At 34.3% G+C, this 13458-nt stretch overlaps 1 long non-coding RNA gene across 1 annotated transcript in view; it reads right to left on the bottom strand.

Moving 5' to 3' along the window:
• The window catches only part of LOC141497291 (uncharacterized), a 162214-nt gene that overhangs the window by 74063 nt on the left and 74693 nt on the right, over positions 1 to 13458 (bottom strand). Inside the window, exon 5 of the long non-coding RNA XR_012471279.1 lies at positions 10871 to 10973. This is a non-coding gene — a long non-coding RNA (uncharacterized LOC141497291). The remainder of the gene's footprint in view (positions 1 to 10870; positions 10974 to 13458) is intronic.

Here is a 13458-nt window from a genome sequence, read left to right as displayed (position 1 = left end):
TTGAGGGTGAGTTTTTTTGTTTGTTTTGATCTATACTCCCTTTCACAAGCATGATTCTTATGGAAATGTTTTGCATGAATGTGCATATATAACCTATGCTGAATTGCTTGCCTTCTAAATGAATAGTGGAGTGGGGAGGAAGGAAGGGAGAGAATTTGGAATTCGTAGTGTAATAAATGAATGTTAAAATTGTTTTAATTGTAACTTGGGAAAAAGAAAATGGTTCATATGAAAACTGGGAATTCTAATAAGCTAGCTTAATAGCACTAACTACCAATAGGAGCAGGAATCATGTAACAGATTTTTGCAAAAATGCATTCTGTACAAAGCTTCCATTAGAAGCTATCTTGTTCTCTCAAGCTCCTTTTACAAATGTTTTTCCAGACTCTTTTTGTGTCGCTTTTTCAACTTATTTTCTTTTCCAGTCTAGCTATGAAAACTACCAGGAGTCCAATGTCCAGGACTGAAAGAAATGTGACTGAACAATAACAGAATTTGTTGAAAATGACAAAAGAGGAAAAGATACCACAGTTTAAAAAAATAGAAGCAGCATAACACAATGGAAAGCATGCTGGTTCTGGAGTCAGAGGATATAGGATAACATCTTGGATCTGATGTTTTTACCTGTATGATTTTAGTCAAATCATTTCACCCTCCTAAACCTCAACTTTTCAATCTATAGATTAAAGGAATTATATTAGTCTCAAAGAAGTTTTCCAGCATCCTTTCTATGACCTACCATATTTCCTTAGCTTCCAGTCAGTGAGTTAGTTTAAATTTGTTATATGACCTATATTATATAATAATTATGCTATTATACATACATATGTATGTATGTTATATATATGTAAATGATATAAAAATTATTATATAATCCTATATCCTAGGAATGGTACTAAGGGATACAAAAAAGAAGATAAAAATATGTTTCTGCCCTCAATGATCTCAAATTCTAATGAAGGACAAAACATGCAAAAAATGTTTCACACATATACACAGTATGAGGAGAAAATAATCTCACCCTCCTTGCCCAGAAATACATATGAAAAGTCAAGTGTAACTGATTCAATCCCTATTTGTGTTATTTCCACTATAGTTGTCAGCTAAGATTCAGTTTGGTCCTTTAGGTCTTATGCAAATTTTAGAAAGGAATATTTACTAAAGGAGTATGATAAGAGCAATTAGAACAAAATATTCCTCCAAATATCTGTGATATATTCTCTTTTTTATCCTTTTATTATTTCATTTTTAATATTCTGTGGACTCTTTCACAAGTGGATAAAATAATCAATCACTGCTTTTTGCACTTAAATAAAAGTATTGCGAAGGAAGGTCTTTAAACTCACTGGAAGAATTTTTTATTTTTTGTATAACTCACAGGGCAATAAGGATAATTGAGATGATATTTTGTTTCTACATATCTTTGATTTCTTATGCAGGGTCTGTATATTTTGAAATTTTGTCCAAAGAGCTTATACTTTATGAAAATTTCTATAATGACTGATAATAAAATCATTGTTCTTGAGTTTTTATAAATAAATGTTATGTCTAGATAATTGTGGGGCAATAGTTTACTCAATAATAAGATTCCAATTCTAGAGCTTTTGGGCTTATATTTTTAATGTGGGGATTTGTTTTCTGCTAATTTACTAAAGATAGCAAGTCTCTAATATGTGATTCTAACTAGCTACCAGGTTATATCATTTTTACTTTTAAAATATTTTATTTACTTTTCCAACTACAAGTAATAGTAGTTTTTGACAATCTTTTTTTTCAAGGTTTTGAGTTTTATGTTTTTCTTCTTCCCTTCCCTTCCCTCCCTTTCCCCCTCCCCTGCCAGAAGGCAATCCAAAATAGGTCATACATGTATAATCATGCTAAACAAAGATCCTTGCTAGTTGTCTTGTGAGAGAAGAATCAAATCAAAATAGACAAAAGACAACAGGAAAAAAGCATAACATGTAAGACAATTTTTAAAAATTGAAGATAATAAGCTTTGGTCTACATTTAAACTCAACAGATCCTTCATGGATATGAATGGTATTTTCCATCACAAGGTTTTCAGAATTGTATTTGATTATTGTACTGCTGAAATGAACAATCCTAACATAGTTGATTATCATCCAATGTTTTTGTAAGTGTGTGTAATGTTCTTCTGGTTCTGCTCACTTCATTCATCATCAGTTCATGCTAGTTTTTCCAGTCTACTCTGAAGTTCTGTCCTTATACAACAATACGGTTTCATCACATTCAGACATTGCAGTTTGTTCTGTCATTCCCCAATTGATGAGCATCCCCTCAATGTCCAATTCTTTGCCACAACAAAAAGAACTGCTACATTTTTGTACATTGGTTTTTTACCCTTTTTCATGATCTCTTTAGGATACAGACCCAGAAATGGTATTGCTGGATCAAAGGAAATACAGAGTTTTATTGCCCTTTGGGCGTAGTTCCAAATTGCTCGCCAGAAAGGTATGTGTGGGATAAAAATCCACTTAAAAATATAGAGACTCCTCTCAGCAAAACAAAAAAAAAAGTTTATTTTGGCTTTTCTTGAGAAAAGGGCACACTCCAAGTTGCACAAAGGTAGTGAAGATCAAGGAGCTGCCCCGAATTGATAGTCAAGCAAGATTATATGGCCTAACGTGATCTCTCCTTCTCTTTATTGTCCCTCTCTGTGGACTCATTGGTTAGTCTTCAGAGTTACATTCTACTTGTGAAAATCTACCCCAGCAACAAAGAAAAGAATGTAAGGTTTTCATAAAATATTACCTGACCATTCAGATGGTGAGAATAACCTTAAGGATTATAACTATTTTATTAAAGTAATGTAACTCATCTTGGAATGCAAGGTCTAGGAACAGTCTAGCTATCGTCAAACAAGAGGAGTCTTATAAGCTTCTTTGGAATGCAAGGTTTTTCTCAAGGAGGAAAAAGGCTACTAGTCAGTAAAAGAGGTCTTATCAAAAGTTAGGAGAGTGAACCACCTGTTTGGAATACAAAAGACATTCTTCTATAAATAGTTTAAGAATAATAGTTTGTTCTTTCTTTAATATTTCTTAACCCTGGGAGGACTTCACTAGGAATATTAACCCTGAAATGGTTTTATTGGGAATATTTCATGCAGGTGGGATCAGTTCACCAACAATGCATCAGTGTTCCTGTTTTCCCATATATCCTCCAACATTGCTTGTTTTCCTTTTTTTAGTCATATTAGCCAATATAATTGATATGAGGTGGTACCACAGAGTTGCTTTAATTTGTATTTCTCTAATCAATGTTTAGAACATTTTATATGATAGCTTTAATTTCTTTAGTTCATAATTGCCTTTTCATAGCCTTTGACCATTTATCAATTGGAGAATGACTTATATTCTTATAAATTTAACTCAATTTTCTATATATTATAGAAATGACTGACTCTTTGTCAGAAACACTAGTTGTAAAAATTGTTTCCCAATTTACTGCCTTCCTTTTAATCTTGGTTGCATTAGCTTTATTTGTGCATAAACTTTTCAATTTAATGTAATCAAAGTTAGCTATATTGCATTTTTCAATGTTCTCTATCTCTTCTTTGGTCATAAACTGCTTTTCTACCTTTACATAGATCTGATAAATTATATCTTATTCTCCTAATTGGATTATGATATCACCTTTTATGTATAAATCCTGTATCCATTCAACCCTATCTTGGTTTTTGGCTGTGGGATGCTGTTCTATGCCTAGTTTTTCCACATTATTTTCCAGTTTCCCCAGCAATTTTTATAAAACATTGAGTTCTTATCCCAGAAACTGGAATCTTTGGCTTTATCAAAGAGCAGATTACTATATTAGGGCAGTTAGGTTGCTCAGTGGTTAGTTAGAGCACTTGCCTTGGAGGAGTTCAAATCCAGCTTCAGACACTTGACACATACTAGTTGTATGACCTTGGGCAAGTCACTTAACTTTGGTTGCTTCCCCCAAGACCATCTTCTGATTCATATCTAGCAATTGGACTCAGATGGTTCTGGAGGAGAAAGTGAGGTTGGTGACTTAGCACAGTATCCAATTCACGTGCTTGTCATGGCATCACTTCCTTGATATCATAGTCTTCATCAAAAATGAAGGACAAACATTACATATTACTAAAATCATTTATCATTGTGTCTTTTGACTTCTCTCTTCCACTAATACATCACTCTATTTCTTAGCCAGTACCAAAACAGTTTTGATAACTGACTCTTTATAATTTTAGATCTGGTATTGTGCTATATTCTCATACAAGTACATAAAGAACCCAGGGGAAAGTGCTCTCAAGCTTAGAGAGTATATATGGCTGCAAGTTTTTTCTTTTCTTTTTTTCCCTATTTGAGGGGTTATTTAAGTTTTCCTTAATCATGGTGAATCTGTTTCTATCTTTTCTATCTGTTTCTATCAAGGAGTTATGAACTCCTCAGTTAAGATACTTTGGGAAATTGGGAAGTCTAACATACTCTGTACCCCCTTGAATCTTAAAGATCTTCCTCCTTTACAAAGATATCTTTCTAAAGTTAATGCCTCTTCCACCTGCACCTCTCCCCACTCAACAATTTCCTACACAGGTGTGCTACACCTTTTTTTCACTTTCTAGAAAAGCTACTCCTTTCAGCTGTATGTGTACTTTTATGCAGGGCCTAATTAGTCAGGCCATAAAATATTAAGCAACTAGTATATACATCAGGGATTGTACTAAGAGTTGAGCATAAACCAAAAGGTTGAATGAAATTCCACTGCCAGTTGGAACTCACCATTAGTCACACATCATTTAATCTGATTAATTCACTTTTTAAGACCTTTTTGCATTTAATATAAAGTCTTTTGACTGATTCATTGTTTGAGAAATGTTCTTATTTTAAGGTATCAGCCTAAAATAAGGGTAGGTGATTTTAACCCTGCCTTTACATTGATGATAACCTTTCCTTGCACTTTGTTTTGTAATTCTCTAATTATCATGTAATATAATGCCTTATAACTATAGGAAATGGTTGTAATCTCTCTACTAGATTTCAAATTCCACCAGTCTTAATTAAACTATATTTCCCCTAGTATTTATCACATTGTTCCATAAACAATAGGTCCCTTAATTTTTTGTTGTTATTACAAAAAATAAATACAATTATATAAAATAGGAATCTTCTAGAAAAGTAAATCAACTGTGCTTGGTGGGACTATTTTTATCATGCTAAATTATAGACCTGGTCAATATAAGAATTTTCTATGGCAAAAAAGCGACCAAAAACAGTTAGTGCTTTGGACCAATGAGACACATATCCTGGTTGAGGAGAATGCTGCTTCCACAGGTTGCCAAGGAGACCAGTCGTGGAAAAGGGGGAGAGAAAAGATATGAGGTCCACTGAAGTACAGTGGAAGAAAGCCTGGGGAGCTTTATAAGCAATGGCCAAATATAATGAATGATTCTAAATCTCTTTATATGCATACAGGACAGCTATAAATGGAAAAAAAGTGTCCCACTTCTGTGCTTGTTATTATAAATTCTAATTGGGGGCTGTGTAGGTGAGGGGTGTAGGTAGGTAATAGAGGGAACATTCTATGCAAAGCAGTCTGCATTCCATTTATCTAAATTGTAATTAGAAACAAGGTAATAGAGACCATTACCTAAAGGTAGTGAAGATCTCCTTAAATATAAGAAGGGCCCATTTCCAGTGACAGGAGTATTATCTTGCTTCACCCTTCCATCCTCTGACTTTATGATTCTGCCTCATCTGAAATTAAGTTCTGATTGTCTCAGTGGGTGGCTGAGGCAATATTTGTGGTAATTATGCTACTTTGAAAGAAGCCTATGAAAATAACTCTGTGCTGTTATAGTTCTCTTCGCAGTTCTCCAAACACTATTAACAAAGAATCAAAAGTGCACTAGCAATCAGAGAACCAATATAAATACCAAATCATTCCCCTAAAAAAGCAAGTACAAACAACTCAAACCCTTTACTTGACTAAACAAATATGTTTTCCATTTCCTTTTGCAACTGAACGTGGCTTGGGGTGAGAAGATGCCAAAAAAGGTAGGAGGCAGCCTCAAATAAGATCCACCAAAAGTCATCTTTAAATGGTACCACCAGTCATATTGCAAAGAACATTTTGTAATCATTCTGTCAACTGCCTAACAGAAGGAAGGTACTGAAACATTGAAAAACATGAGCATGTGGAAAGCAAAGCTTAAACAGTATAACACTTTTGAATAGTTTTAGACCATTGAATATCTCCATATTTTGTGTGACCACAAAAGCAATGTGGCTGAAGACCAAGTATTATGGAAATAGTTATAGGAAAACTAGGACTAACAATTTTCTATTTGGGCAAAGCTAAGTGTGACAAATATACCTTTGACTGATCTTTCAGGGTTAGTAAATTTCTCCTTGGGGTATATGAGTTTAACAAATTCCATTCAAAATTACAGAATATATTTTTTTGTTCTTTAATATTTTATTTTTCTATATTATAAAATAATTTTACTATTATTTTTTTTTAAATTTGAGTTCTAAATTCTCTCTTTCCTTCCTCTCCCCCAATTGAGATAGCAAGTAATTTTACATATACATGGGTAGTCAAGAAAGAAAACACAGACAAAAAAACCCCAAGAAAATAAAGCTAAATATTTGCATTCAAATTGAATATAGATAGCATTTTCCTCTTAAGTCCTTAGGGTTTTCTTGTATGATTATATTGCTGAGAACAGCTAAGTTATTGTCAGTAGATCATATTACAATATTGCTGTTCCTGTATACAATGTTCTTCTGGTTCTTTTCATTTCACTTTGCATCAGTTCATGTTGTCTTTTCATGTTTTCTTTTTTTCCCAATTATATGGAAAAATAGTTTTCAACATTCATTCTATTGCAGGTTTTTGAGTTCCATATTTTTCTACTCCCTCCTCATGGCAGAGAGCAATCTGATATAGGTTGTACATGTACAATTGTGTTAAACATATTTCCATATTAGGCATATTGTAAAAGAAGAACTAGAACTAAGGGGAGAAAATCACGTGAGAGAAACTACAAAAAAATTTTAATTTCTCTCTATCCTATCTTCCCACATTTGTACTTTTCTTTCTCCTTTCCCCTTTGCCTCCTATTTCCAAATAGGGTAGGATAAATTTCTAAAACCAACGGGAATGCATATCATTCCCTCTTTGAGCCAAATCTACTAAGAGTAAGATTTACTCAGTGTTTACATTCCTCCTTCTTTTCCTCTTCTATAATAGGTCCTTTGTGCCTCTTTACCCTTTACTTTCTTTTCTTAGTATAATCCTTTTTTTTTTTCATGTCTTAATGGTTTTATACCTGTCTTGTATCACTACGGTCTACTGAATTATACTTTAAACTATCCTAGAAGTACAATTCTCAAGAGCCAATACCATCACAATCAATTTATACCCATACCCTCTGTTCAAGTTATTCCTTTTAACTTTCCCAATAGAAATGTAACCCTGATGAATTAAAGAACCATCTCTTCATGATCAATTTATACCTACATCCTCTATCTGAATAACCTCCCTCAATTGCCTCAATAGAAATATAACCCTTATGGGCTAGAGTAAAACCTCAGTTTATACCTATACTCTCTGACCAATTTATGTTCCTTTCAACTGTGCTAAGAGAAATAATTTTCAAGAGTTACAGGTGTTGTTTTCCCATTTAATCTTATTGACTAACATTATTTTTAGTCTTATTGACAAAGATTTTTTTTCTTTCCACTTACCTTTTATTTAAAGCTCAAAATTTCTGTTCAGTTCTGGCCTTTTTATGGATTAAATTTGAAAGTCCTCTATTTCATTTTAAATTTGTCTTTTCCCCTGGAAGAATATTCTGAATCATGCAAGGTAGTTGCTTCTTGGTTATATACAAACTCCTTTGCCCTCCAAATATCCTATTCCAGGACCTCTGATCCTTTTTAATGTTAAAGTGGATAAGCCCTATGTAATTCTCACTGGGGCTCCCTAGTATTTAAATTGCTTCTTTTTGGGTAGATCACAGTATTTCCTCCTTTAGTTGAGAATTCTGGAATTTGGCTACAAGATTCCTTGGAGTTTTTATTTGGGGGATTTCTTTCTGGGGGTGATCAATGGATTCTTCCAAAGACGATTTTACCTTCTTGTTCTAGGATATTTGGGCAGTTTTCCATGATTATTTCCTACATGATATTTTCCAGGTTCTTTTTCTGATTGTGGTTTTCAGGTAGACCCATTCTTTGTAAATTATAAAAGTGGTATTTTACATCTCTTTTATTTTTCATTGTTTTGTGTTTTATTTCATGGGATTTTGAGGTCTGATAGAGTCATTGGGTTCCATTTGTGCAACTCAAATTTTTGGGTTTTGTTTTCTTCAGTTAGCTTTTGTGTTTCCTTTTCCAACAGATTAATTTTACTTTTAGAGGACTTGAGTTTACACTTGTCCAATTTTACTTTTAAAGTTATTGTTTTCTTCAGTCCATTTTTCATAACTCTTCTGCATGACTCATTTCTTTTCTCCATTTTTGTTCTTTGGTTTTTAAAATTCTTTTTGAACTCTTACAAGAGGTCTTTTTGGACTTGGAACCAATTCAAAAAACACCTTTGAGGTTTCACATGTAGGCATTTTGTCACTGTCTTTTTTTTTTTTTTTGGAGATGGCATTTTTATCATTCCTATCAAAATGGTGCTTTTTTTTGACTCATTTTCATAGTTGAGTTCTGCTCCTGAGGCAAAGTGGTGAGGGTGGGGTCTGGTCCCCGACTTACTGCTTGCCTATTACTTTTCAGGTGCTGGTGGTTTGTTTCCTGCATCAGAATAGCCCAAACCAATCCTACCTGTTGCACCAGCATTCTGAGAACTTTGTCTTTTGAGCTGAAGTTGACCTGCAGAATCCTTCCTTGACTTGTTAAGCCTGGACCTAAGCTGCACTATGGCTAAGAGCTTCCCACTGGCTTCCCAGCTCTCCTACCTACACTGGGCTATATGCCCTTTTTTTACCCAAGATGTAATGATGGGAAAAGTCGAGAAGTCTTAATAGATTTTGGGATCAATAAAGTTTTCTTACAGAAAGTAGAAAATGCCCTGAGTCTTTATATTTCTTTTACTAACCCTGATTGACTGCTACTAGATCCAAGGAGCTAGAGTGCTTCACCTAACTCCTTTCTGCAAGGACTTAGTTTTGTCTAGACTCAGGCACATAGTCAAATTCAGGTCTATCCTGGGGAGATTAGTTTCTAATGGGAAAGTTCAGTTTCTCTTTTCTTCAAAATATTTTATTTTATTAGTTGTCAAAACAAATTTTAACATTCAATTTTAATGAGTTCCAAATTCTCTCCCTTCTTCTCACATCTCTTCATTGAGAAACCAATTTATTCGCTCTGGGTTAGAAATATTAGTCATGTGAAAAAATTTATCCTCAGCCATGTTGTGAAAGAAAACAGATTCCCCCCACCAAAAAAGAAGCCTCAAGAAAAATAATGGGGGAAAACATATGCTTCAGTCTGTATTCAGACAGCATCATTTGTCTCTTTCTCTCTGGGCATGGCTAGCATTCATTGTCATAAGTTTTTCAGAGTTTTCTTGGTCACAGAACTGCTAAGTCCTTCATAGTTGATCAGCCTACAATATTACTATTACTTGGAATATGGCACATTTCATAATTCTTTTGTTCATGAAGGTCTTTCCAGGTTTTACTGAGAACATCCTACTTATCATTTCTTACAGCAGAATAGCATTCTATTATAATCACATACTACAGTTTGTTCAGCGATTCCTCAGCTGCTGGGTATCTCCTCAATTTCCAATTCCTTGTCACTAGTAAAGAGTTACTATCCATATCCTGTTACATACAGGACTTTTTCCTTCCTATTTTTCATTTCCTTTGAATGGCATTGCTAAGTCAAAGGGCATGCATGGTTTTATAACCCTTTAGGCATAGTTTCAAATTTTTCTACAAAATGGTTGAATCATGTCACAATTCCTCCAACAGTGCATTGATATCTCATTTTTCCTACATTCCCTCCAACATTTGTCATTTCCCCTTTCTATATAATTAGCTAATCCAATAAGCATAAGGTAATACCTTCAGAATTGCTCTAATTTTCATTTCTCCAGCCTATTTTTAAAATGACTATAGATAGCATTGATAACGTCATCTGAAAATTATTCATAGATTTTGATCATTAATCAATTGGGGTATGGCTCATTTTTTTTATAAATTTGACTCAGTTCTCTATGTTTGAAAAGTCTATTTCAATCTTTTTTTCTACAGTCACTATTGCTAAATGTATTTTCCTCTACCCTCATTTAATCTATTCTCTTACTCCTTTCACCTTATCCCTCCTCAAAAATGTTTTGCTTCTGACTACCCCTCTTCCCACAAACTGCCTCCCTTCTATCATCTTCCTTTTCATCTAACCCTTTTCCCTCCTGCTTTCCTCTTGGGTAAGACAGATTTCTAACCCCAATTGAGTGTGCATATTATTCTGAGTCTGAGTCAATTTGGATGAAAGTAAGACTCATTCACTTTCCCTATATCCCCATCTCTTCCACTCCACTGCAAGAGCATTTATGTGAAATAATTTATATCATTCTAACTCACCCTTTCCCCTTTCTTCCAGTACAATCTTCTTTAACCCCTTAACTCCATCTTAATATATTATCAATTTGTATTCAATTCCCACCCTTGTCTAAATATGCTTCTAACTGCCTTAATAAATGAGAAAGTTCATATGAATTATCATTTTCCATGTAGTAACATAAATATTAAATATTAAATCAGAGGACCACCAAAGGTGGAAGAGTAGCCCTAAAAATGGTTCAGTAAGCCCTCACAACAAAGGTACTAACTAGTCTTCTTGAATACTCCATACACCCATCTTACTGTCAATCATGAGAACCCTTGCCAATCAGAAGAGTCAAAGCAAGACTCAAACTTGGAAACTTTCTTCTTTTTGAAGTGGAGGAAGTCATTGATTCCATTGGCTCTGCAGGAAAAGAGAAGTAAATTCTTTCATCAATTCAAAGAATCTTATGTCATTCAACAAAAAACTATGACATTATAATATGGACAGATGCAGCTACTTATACATATGCTTGATTGAAACCAGGATAAAAAATCTAAATATGCTCCATGGAATAGCCTTACTTATATTCAAACTAAGAAAATCACCTCCTGATCCCGTTCCTGACCTCCTGGGCTTCAAAATCAGGTCTTTCCATTGTCTCAGCCTGGAATTTCTTTCAGCATCTGATGCCTCCTCACCCTGGATTATCTCACCATCCTGGTTGCCAGCTTACCATGGAATATCCCTTCCTAGAAATCAGTGCCTTATCTCACAGTGAATTCTTCTGGAATTTTTGGGGGGGACTGCCATATCAATACCAACTCATATTGAACTTGCCCTTACCGATATTGTATTTGTAAAGTTGATTTTTTGAACCTATATATAGGACTTTACATTTATCCCAGTTAAGTTGCATATCATTAGTTATAGCCTAGCATTCTAAACTATTGAGATATTTTGTGATCCAAATCTTATTATTATAAAACCAAGGAAGTCTTTCGTTAATTATTTTATTATGCTTCAACAGGAAACATTTATTGAATCTAACACATTTTGGAACATTGAAATTAATATGTGCTTTCAGTCATGAATAAGCTGATACAGGGCAGATAAAGTTGTTTTAATTTGAAGTCAAGCAGTTAACTCAGTAAATCCTATGAAAGGTCAATGAAAAGAATGATTTGTTCATTTGTACAGAATTATCATAAGTGGAACAGACACGATCCAAATTATTGAAGAGTACTCTGAGATCTTAAGAAAAAAAGGCTTTCTGAAGTCATAGCACTATTGCCATTAATATTAAAAGATTTTGAATAAGTTACCTTTTAGCCTTCTCTCTCATGACCTCATGTAGGGCATCTTTCTCCCTAAGCTTTTTTGACTTCCTTATTCCTTCTAAATTTTTATTTATTAAATTCCCCCAGTAGATTGTGTGCTGCTTAAGGATAGAAAATGTCTTTCATTTTCTTTGTATCCCCAGCATTTCACACAGTTCCTGATCCATAGTTGGTGCTTAAAAAATATCGATTGACTATTTAAATCTAAGTCTTCCTTATCTGAGTTAAACATAGTCATTTCCTTTAATCAATCCTATTTGATTTTAGTATGAATTTTCAACTTGTTAATATGCTTACTACAATTTAGCATTCATCACTGAATGCAAATTTCCAGATATGGCATGACATTATGCTTCTCATAATGCTTAACAATTCAGTTTGCTTTCTTGGATGTCATATCACAATGTTGACTTCCATTAAGTTTGCAAACTTTTAAAGCTACCAGAACTTTTTTTCACTTAAATTGTTTTCTGGCTATGCCTCTTTATCCAAAGAGTTTAAGGCTAAAATTTATAAAAGAAATGAATGATGAATGAAAAAGAAAACAATTATCTAGCATTTTGTGGCAGGAACTTTGCTAATTTTCAGGGACACAAATAAAAATAATAATAAAGACAGAATATGCTCTTAAGGATAATATGTTCTTTCTTTTAATAGCAGAATATTTTATTTTTTAATTCTCATTTTGTACAAATTTTTTTACATTAATAAAATATTCTTGTTTACAAGTAAACAAAATACCCCTCCCCCAATGAATATAGACTTGCTTGGGTGATAAAGGGGAGAGAAAAAAAATTAAAATTAAAAAAAATAATAGTAATAATTGTAGGTATGGCCAGGTGGCGCAATGGACAAAGCACCAGCCCTGGAGCCATGAGCACCCAAGCCAACATCCAGCCCCGCAGACCCAACAATCACCCAGCTGTGTGACATGCAAGCCACCTGCTCCCCACTGCCCTGCAAAAACCAAAAAGAAGGGAAAAAAAGACCCAAAATAAAATAAAATAGTAATCATAGTAGGGGTGGCTGGGTGGCAGACAGAGCATTGGCCCTTGAACCAGGAGCACCCGGGTCTAAATCTGGCCTCAGACACCCAAAGATCACCCTGCTATGTGGCCCCAGGCAGGCCACCCAGCCCCATTTGCCCTGGTGGGTTCTGTTTCACGAAAGTTTAGTTAGAGTCCTTAGTTTCAAGTTTTATCACAGAGCGCCTAAGACTGGATCACTTCTTGTCACCATCTTGGCTCTGCCCCAATATATATATTTTAATAGTGAAAGATCCCACAAAGAAGGGAATTAGTGATTGAAAGGGAGGGAGGTTATGCATGTGGTATGATTTGGAAATGCCCATAAAGTGAAATGGTGACCTGCTTCCTGGTATGATAAGGTGAAAATTCACAGGATCCTAAGGACAAGAGTTTGAATTCTAGGGATAGAATCTGAAGTCTGATGAGCAGAAGTGGAGAATAGCTAGGGTGTAAGTAATACAATTTGGAAAAGGCTAGAAAGCGGTCTGAGTTTCAGGGGGGTTTTTTTTGTATAATTATCAAGAAATTACCAGAATGTTT

This window comes from Macrotis lagotis, chromosome X, assembly GCF_037893015.1.
Source record: "Macrotis lagotis isolate mMagLag1 chromosome X, bilby.v1.9.chrom.fasta, whole genome shotgun sequence".
In the NCBI taxonomy this organism is placed as follows: domain Eukaryota; kingdom Metazoa; phylum Chordata; class Mammalia; order Peramelemorphia; family Peramelidae; genus Macrotis; species Macrotis lagotis.
Note: the sequence above shows the minus strand (reverse complement) of the source record. Positions and strands in the feature narration are given on the sequence as shown.